General features: G+C 39.8%; 1 protein-coding gene across 1 annotated transcript in view; it reads right to left on the minus strand.

Moving 5' to 3' along the window:
* TFRC (transferrin receptor) overlaps positions 1 to 8,830 on the minus strand; it is a 52,710-nt gene extending 43,880 nt beyond the window's left edge. The window contains exon 1 of the mRNA XM_042903372.1: positions 8,790 to 8,830. The gene's annotated coding sequence lies outside the window, so the exon portion shown is untranslated. The remainder of the gene's footprint in view (positions 1 to 8,789) is intronic.
* Positions 8,831 to 9,346: the final 516 nt, after the last annotated feature.

A 9,346-nucleotide genomic window follows, 5' to 3' on the forward strand; every position in this document is an offset into this window, starting at 1 on the left:
TTATAGAAATATAAAACATATCAGTGGTTGACAGGAGTGTGGGGAGTGGAGAGGGCTGAATAGATGAACTGCATTTTAGGGCAGTAAAACTGTTCTGTATGTTACATGAGACTGCATTTTTCAAACACACAGAACTTTATAGCACAAGGAATCAACCTCAATGTAAAAAAAATTAGGTCAGGGAAATCCCAGAGTAGAATGTAGACTATGATAAAAGAATCTGTTATTAAAATATATGATAATAATCTAACTGAAGAGAGTGGATGTTGACCTAAATGACTTTGGAAGTGAGTGGAGATTGTAAGACCAAAGGCAAAAGGAACTGTACCTGAGCACTATACTTTAATTGATAAAGTTATTTCCTATGCAGATATGGGTTAACAATCCTGAAACCACTATACGCATATACTGGGATTAAACAAATAAGTAAATGGGTGGCAGATAATGGGAGCCAAATTTACTACTCTTGAATGTATGAAGTTACAGATGAGCAAGGGGAAAGGCTAGAATGAATTATGTGATACTAGATTGGAGTTGGAGATATCAGTATGAACCTGTGTTTAGCTTAATATAGTCACAGATGGATATAATACAGTAACAGTTATGGATGTATGTGTATGCACAGATTAGTATACACATATAAAAACAATAAAGTTAATCAAACCACAATTTGTCCTTTGAAAAGATAATCAAGATTGACAAAATTTTAGCTAAACTGACCAAATTAAAAGAGAGAAAAAACTCACTCAAAATATGAAAATCAAGAGTGAGAGAACATCACTACCAACATTACAGAAATAAGAGAGATTATAAAATAATATTAGGAATAGCTGTATGCCAACAAATTAGACAATTTAGATGAAATGGGCAAATTCCTAGAAAGACACAAACTATGGATACTGACTGAAGACGAAATAGAAATTTATATAAACTTATAACAAGAAATTGAAATAGAAATTTTATAACTCCATACAAATAAAAGCTCAGGCCCATATAGCTTCACAGGTGAATTCTAACATATATTTAAGGAAGAAAGAGTAACAATTCTTCACAAACTCTTCCAAAAAATAAAGGCAGGGGGAACACTTTCGAACTCACTCTATGAGGTTAGTATTACCCTCAAACCAAAACCAAACACTTTATAGGAAAAAAACAGGGCAATATCTCCCATGAATATAGATGTAAAAATTTTCAACAAAATACTTGAAACCTGAAATGAGCAACATATAAAAAGGATTATACACCATGACCAAACAGGATTTATCCCAGGAGTACAAGGTTGGTTTAATATCTGAAAATCAATTAATATAATATACTATAACAATAGAATAGAAGACCAAAACCACATGATCATCTCAATAGATCCAGAAAGATTTGACAAGATTCAACACCCTTTCATTGTAAAAACACTCAACAGGAGTGCCTGGATGGCTCAGTGGGTTAAGCGTCTGACATCAGCTCAGGTTATGATCTCACGGTTTGTGAGTTCAAGCCCTATGTCGGGCTCTGTGCTGGCAGCTCAGAACCTGAAACCTGCTTCAGATTCTCTGTCTCCCTCTCTTTCTGCCCCTCCCCTGCTCGTACTCTGTCTCTGTCTCAAAATAAATATTGACCAAAAAAAAAAACACTCAAGAAATGAAAGGAAACTACCCCAACCTGATAAAGAACACTTATTAAAAAACCACAGCTAACATTATACTTAGTGCTGAAACACTGAATGTCTTCCCCTAAGATCAGGAACAAGACAAAGATGCCTACTGTCACTACTTGTATTCAACATGTGCTGGAGGTTCTAGCTAATGGAACTTGGCAAGAAAAAATAAATAAATAAAAAGTATCCAGATTGAAAAGGAAGAAGTGAAACTATCTCCCACTTGTAATTAATAAGATTCTGTAGATAGAAAATCCTAATGAATCCACTAAAAAGCTATTAGCATATACATATATATTTCTTAGTTCTGTCCACTGAGAGAGCCTGGAAGTAACAACACCCAGGTACAGTGAGGACACCCAGTGCCCAGATCTTGGTTTCCAATACCATTCCTCAATAAAAAGAAACTAAGCTCCTTGGAGAAATGGCTGGGGCATGGAATATACAACATAAATACGAAACATCTGTTAGTGCCAGAAAGTAAGGAAGTACTCAAAGAAAAACATACAAGGGTATGTCCATGGCAACCGAAAGAGCTCCCAATAGCCAAAACTGGAACAATGTCCAGCAACAAAATAAATAGCATAATAATACTGGCTTATAACTCAAAGTATAAAATAAATACCCACAAGATCCTACTGATACCAATAAATGATTGACTAAATAAATAAGTAGAAAAAAGACAGAAGAATTCCAAGCAATATATGTAGATATTATTTCATTAAGGACATAGAGAATAACTTCCTACCCCTAAAGGATAGGGTGTGCATAGTGACTTTCTTCCAAAGGATACCATATGAAAGGGGGAGAAAAAAGAAAACTTTACATATAATACCTCAACTAGGTGATCAAGGTCAACATCCACAGTGAAAAGTCATGTTGATAGTACCATTGATATGATGTGATCAAATGGCACTTTATTCCTATGGTTTTCCTCCCCAAAACCCATAACCCCAGTCTAATCATGAGGAAAACATCAGATAAATTCCAACTGAAGGGCATTCTACAAAATACTTAACCAGAACTCCTCAAAACTGTCAAGTTCACTAAAAACAAGAAAAGTCTGAGAAACTTTTGCATTCTAGAGGAGCCTAACGAGACATGGTAACTATATGTATGTGGAATCCTGGATGAAATCCCGGAACAGAAATGGAATATACAAAAAACCAAGAAATCCAAATTTAAGTATGGACTTCAGTTAAGAATAATGTATCAGGGTGTCTGGCTGGCTCCATTGGTAGAGCATGAGATTCTTGATCTCAGGGTTATGAGTTCAAGCCCCACACAGGGTGTAGAGCTTACTTAAAAAAAAAATGTATCAACTTTGGTTCATATGATAAATATGATAGTGTACAGTAGCAATGTAAGATAACAGTAGGAGAAACTGGGTGTGAAGTATAACTTTCTGTATTATCCTTGTAACTTTTCTGTAAATAAAAAAAAAAATTAAAGTAGAAAGTTTATTTAAAAAAAATAATATGGTTGAAGGTGAGCAAAACGTATAAACTTCTAGTTATAAATAAATAAGTCCTGGGGATGTAATGTACAGCATGGTAACTATGGTTAATAATACTATATTGCATAAAGTTGCTAAAACATGCACACACACACATATACATACATATACACATAGTTGTTGGCAAGGAATAGAAAGAAAAAATCCCAGAAAGTTAATAGCAGATAGGTTTTAAAACTTTTTTCTTTTTCATTAAATGTTTCTTAATGAATGTGTATTACTTTGAACATTAAAAAAAAAAACCTGTCATTTTTTCCAGCTTTACTGAGGTATAGCTGATAATTCGAAATGGTATATATTATAAGAGATTATTTAATATACATATACATTGTGAAATAGTTACCACAGTTAAACCACTTAGCATCTCTCTCACCTCCCATAGTTACCGTTTCCTTTTCTTTTTGTGGCGAGAATACTTAAGATCTACCCTCTCAGCGAATTTCAAGTACCTAAAACAATCTCATTAACCATAGTCATATTGTTGTATATTAGATCTCCAGAGCGTATTCATCTCGCAGAATTGAAATTCTGTACCCCTTGACCAACATCTTCCTGTTTCCCTCTCCCACATTTTTGTAACCATGGAAAAAGAAAGTAATTATTTAAAAACAAACCCCAGCTTTCTCACTTCTATATTATATCCACTTCTATTACATAATAAGAGGCATATCTTTCTCTTATGCTGATCACGATGCAGACAAGAGATTCGTGCCAAAAGCTGACTCATGCTGAGCACATACAATGTGCCATGCATTGTGCGTACATCAATTCTCCTTATCAACCCAATGAGGTGGGCACTCATGTAAGCATTGTGCCCATTTTACAGCTGAGAAAACTTAGAGTGGTTAGGGATTTGCCCCACTAGGAAGGTGTACAGCTAGAATTTGAACCCAGGTCAACTGACTCCAGAACCCATGATGGCCTGGGCTAGGATGAAGCACAAGGCCTGAGGGCTGGCTGGTTGTCTGGTTGGCTAATACTCAAGGTTCAGAGTAGTGGCAGGAGGATAGGCTAGCAGGTTCTGAGCATCTCTGCCTGGCAGCCACACAGGCCACAGTGCTCTTGGGGCTTCCCAGTGCCCCCCCCGCCACAAGCCCCCCACCACAGCACAACCAAGGTGGAGCGATGGGGCTGGGGTGGAGCCTTTCCTTGCCTCCTCAGCAGAAAGCCCCCTTCTTCCAAAGACAGAGAGTGCGGGGAGGCCAGGCCATTGCTGACAGGGTCTCTGCATTGCACTATGTTCACGTGTGTGGGTTGGTGCTCCCTGGAGCTGTGTGACTCGTAGGTCTGGTGGCTGGTAGCACCGTCTATGAGATAAGAGAAGGGACTGTGGTCTCGGCAACCTAGATTTGGACAGGGTAAGTAGACGCCAGCTCCCCAGCCATGGAATCACCCCATGCCCCCAGTATGTGTGCAGCAATAGCTTCCCTATGGCAATGGGTCTAAGCCCATGACCCAAAGCAGCCCGAGACTTACAACGGTCTTGGAGAGAGCTAAGAAAGCAATCCCATTCAGGCACCCTCATAAGCCCTGGGAAGGCCAAGTTGACAATAATGACAAAGACTACCCAGAGCTCTGCCTTGGGACCGCACTGTGGACATCTCAAGTCTTCACTAAATTCTTCTTTAGCATCACACCACTGCCTTCATTGAGGGACAATAATGAAAAGTCCCAAGAATCTCAATATTGATTGAACTTGTCATAGGAGTGATTAAGAAAGATGGCCTTCACCACATCACAAACAGTGTCTGTCTTTGGGGGCTCTGGGAATTTTTCTAGGGCTTCAGTACCAGAAGAGGCTGAACTTCTTCTGATCAACTGGGTTGTTTTACTTTTGACACAGTTTTTAATTACCTTTTTTTTTTTAACGTTATTCATTTTTGAGAGACAGAGACAGAGTGTGAGTTGGGGAGGGGTAGACAGAGAGAGAGGGAGACACAGAATCTGAAGCAGGCTCCAGGCTCTGAGCCGTCAGCCCAGAGCCCGACGTGGGGCTCGAACTCACAGACCGTGAGATCGTGACCTGAGCTGAAGTCGGACGCTCAACTGACTGAGCCACCCAGGCGTCCCTTAATTACTTTTTTTTTTTACACAATATACACAATACACACATACAATGTACAAAATACACATTACTTACAATATACACATGCAAAAGTGAGTAAACCTTGAGTGTATGACTTTTAAAATGTCCTTATGTACTTGAGCCCAAGTAATCAGCTCCTGATTCACAGCGTGGAACAATGCCAGCTCTCAGGAACCTCCCACTTGCCACCTCTCAGTCAATACCCTGCCCACAATGGTAACTGCTGTTCTGACTTCTTTCATCATGGCTTTGCTTTTCCTGCAGAGGTTCTGCTGGGAATCTTGTTCCTGATTGTGTTTCTTTCTCTGCTGTAGCCCCAGGGAGTTAGAATCAATTCTGGGGCACCATTCCAGCACCGTGCACAACTTCAGGGTGTGCATTTTTTAGATAGGGGCCCTACCCTTTTGGTTTCCTCTTATCTTCCTGTCATCCTCAATAGGACCAAATGGTTGAAACAACAGACTTGGAGCCTGTCCAACCTTCTGCATTGCTGTCGACCAACTGGGTGGCCTTGGGCCAGCTACCTGACCTCTTTGAATCGCCTATGAGCCAGCCTCTCCCAATCCTGCTGCCCTCCCTCTTCTGCAGATAGTAATCCCATAGGCATTTTTAATAAACGTCCTGTGTACAAATCTCCCTCTTGATCTGTTTCTCAGACACCCTACCTTCAATGATCATCCTTATCTATAAGATAATAGTACCTACCTCACAGGGTTGTTCTGAGCATTAATAAAATATGTAAAATAATTAGCCCAGTATACTGGCCTTGAGTGGGACTCAATAAAATATAGCTAATACAGTAATTTAAAAGTTGTATTTACCTCCATAGCCACCTCCAACCCTCTTTTGGAATGATACAGAGGTAAAACAAGTATAAAGATAAAACTCTTACGAAGTTCAGACTTTTCCCATGCAGCTACGTGGAACATTGTTTTCCTATCGATAAAACACAGAGGAAATGGAAATGGAATCATAAGGGTGCTTGGTAGAATGGGTTTAGGACAAGAGAAGTCTCTCTCTGGAAATTACCCAAGGCTGGAGAGACCTGCCTCATGTCCTCCCCATGGAAAGGGTCACCCACCTCCAAAGCTTCTTGCTGTAGGATCAGCTGAGGCCTTCACTCCACCTGCAGCCCAGGCCAACCTCTGCCAATCCTGCTGCCCTCCCTCCTCTCCAAGAGTTAGATGGGAAGTCATCTTTAATAACCTCCTGTGTACAAATCTTGCTCTTGGCCTTCTTCCCAGACACCCCACCAGGGACAGTTACACGGTTTGATTATTAAGGGGCCCCATCTCTGACAGTCTAGTACGTCTGTCTCCACAATGGGCATGTACCGTCCTAGTTCCCCTGACAGGGGACTGTCCCCTCCAGACTTGGTAATCTGTAGAAAATGATCAGAGTTGGAGACTGGCAAAAAAAACACAAAAGTCCTAATGTTTCCTCCACTCCTACCCAAATGAAAAAGAAAAATTTTAACAAAGTCCCACAAACCACTGAAGAGGAACAATCCAAATCATACTTCTCAGAAGTATGTGGTATTAAAGTTGCTTCAGTCTGTAAGGCTCCATAGTAAAAACTGAGTTTTTGTTTTTCCCTTAAAGCCTCAAGTTTAGCAAAAAGGAAGAACCCACTGTTGGCAGTAAGTAAGAAAAAGTACAAAAATCTTCAAGACTAATCAAAACTTAAAAACTTTTTAAAGCCTTTTTTTTCAAAATTTTTAAGTAATCTCTACACCCAATGTGGGGCTTGAACTCACAACCCCAAGACCAAGGGTCACATGCTCCACCGACTGAACCACCCAGGCACCCCTATGGTAACTTACTTACTTTCTTTCTTTCTTTCTTTCTTTCTTTCTTTCTTTCTTTCTTTCTTAATATGAAATTTATTGTCAAACTGGTTTCCATACAACACCCAGTGCTCATCCCAAAAGGTGCCCTCCTCAATACCCATCACCCACCCTCCCCTCCCTCCCACCCCCCATCAACCCTCAGTTTGTTCTCAGTTTTTAAGAGTCTCTTATACTTTAGCTCTCTCCCTCTCTAACCTCTTTTTTTCTTCCCCTCCCCCATAGACTTCTGTTAAGTTTCTCAAGATCCATATAAAAGTGAAAACATATGGTATCTGTCTTTCCCTGTATGACTTATTTCACTTAGCATAACACTCTCCAGTTCCATCCACGTTGCTACAAAAGGCCATATTTCATTTTTTCTCATTGACACGTAGTATTCCATTGTGTATATAAACCACAATTTCTTTATCCATTCATCAGTTGATGGACATTTAGGCTCTTTCCATAATTTGGCTATTGCTGAGAGTGCTGCTATAAACATTGGGGTACAAGTGCCTCTATGCATCATCACTCCTGTATCCCCTGGGTAAATTCCTAGCAGTGCTACTGCTGAGTCATAGGGTAGGTCTATTTTTAATTTTTTGAGGAACCTCCACACTGTTTTCCAGAGTGGCTGCACCAGTTTACATCCCCACCAAAAGTGCAAGAGGGTTCCCATTTCTTTTTTTTTTTTTTTTAACGTTTATTTATTTTTGAGACAGAGAAAGAGCATGAACGGGGGAGGGGCAGAGGGAGAGGGAGACACAGAGTCAGAAGCAGGCTCCAGGCTCTGAGCCATCAGCCCAGAGCCTGACGCGGGGCTCGAACTCACGGACCACGAGATTGTGACCTGAGCTGAAGTCGGACGCCCAACCGACTGAGCCACCCAGGCGCCCCAAGAGGGTTCCCGTTTCTCCACATCCTCTCCAGCATCTATAGTCTCCTGATCTGTTCATTTTAGCCACTCTGACTGGCGTGAGGTGATATCTGAGTGTGGTTTTGATTTTTATTTCCCTAATGAGGAGTGACGTTGAGCATCTTTTCATGTATGATAACATTCTTAATGTCTATCTATAAGGAATTCTGATGCACCCATCTCATGCATACTATACAGCTATTTATTATACAACTATTTAAAAGAACAAGGTAGAGCTGTAAGCACTGAGACCAAATCACATCCAAGATAGAGTCAGTCAAACAAGCAAGCTGCAACGTGGCTGCCTTTGGAAGGGCAGGAAGTAGGGACAGTGGGAACTGACTGGAAAGGGGCATGAGGAAACCTGGGGGATGGAACACATAGGATATTATCAATAATGATTAACTTTTAGGGAGTGGGCCAAGGTAAGAAAGAGAGAAAGAGAAGTTTTTCATTTTATAGCTTTCTGTAGTATTTGAGATATTTTCTTCCCCTATGCAAGTGCCTTTTTTATTTTTTTCATGATGAAACCTTTATAATAGGTGACTTTATAATAAAAGGAATTTTTCATATTGGATGAGAAAGAACTCCCATAACCACCTCTGTTCTACAAATTCATATATAATGGACTATCAGCTTTGAGTTTATCTAGAGTGGCAATGGTAGGCTTATGGTAAGCCAGTTGTTTGGACCTAATGACCCAATCGTGGCCCATTTGATCTTAACCATGCTTATACCTAATCTTTGAAGCATACAGCCACATAAAGGATTTAGTTGTTCACAAACACTTACTCGTGAAAAAGTAGAGGATCATTGCAGGATCTTAAGGAAAATCTCTGGACCATAGCATATCCCTGTGGAGAAAGATAAGTAACAAAATAGAATGTGAACAAGAACCCAAGGCTTACCACACCACACCAGATTCATTTCAAAGGAAGTGAGTTTGGGAATCCCCAGTGGCCCACAGAACCCATATAAACATATATATACTCATGTGAAAACAATCAATCAGGAAGCTAACAAATATGCAGTATTCTCCTTAACAGTAAATTCCTAATTAATGATTCAAGACTTTAGCAATCTGTAATTTCTTTCTTTCTTTCTTTCTTTCTTTCTTTCTTTTTTTTTTTTTTTTACTATACAAGACCTACTTCTAGATAGGCCCACAGTAAATATTCAATAAAATCTTGCAAAAATTCAACTGAAAGAAGTAAGCCCGGTTTGTGTAGTTCCTATGTGAGTTTAGAGAGCACACACACAATGTCTGTAACTTCGTATATGCTACATTACGCTCAAAAAACAAAACAAAACAAAACACACACACACACACACACACACACACACACACA

This window comes from Panthera leo, chromosome C2 (assembly GCF_018350215.1).
Source record: "Panthera leo isolate Ple1 chromosome C2, P.leo_Ple1_pat1.1, whole genome shotgun sequence".
Classification (NCBI taxonomy): Eukaryota; Metazoa; Chordata; class Mammalia; order Carnivora; family Felidae; genus Panthera; species Panthera leo.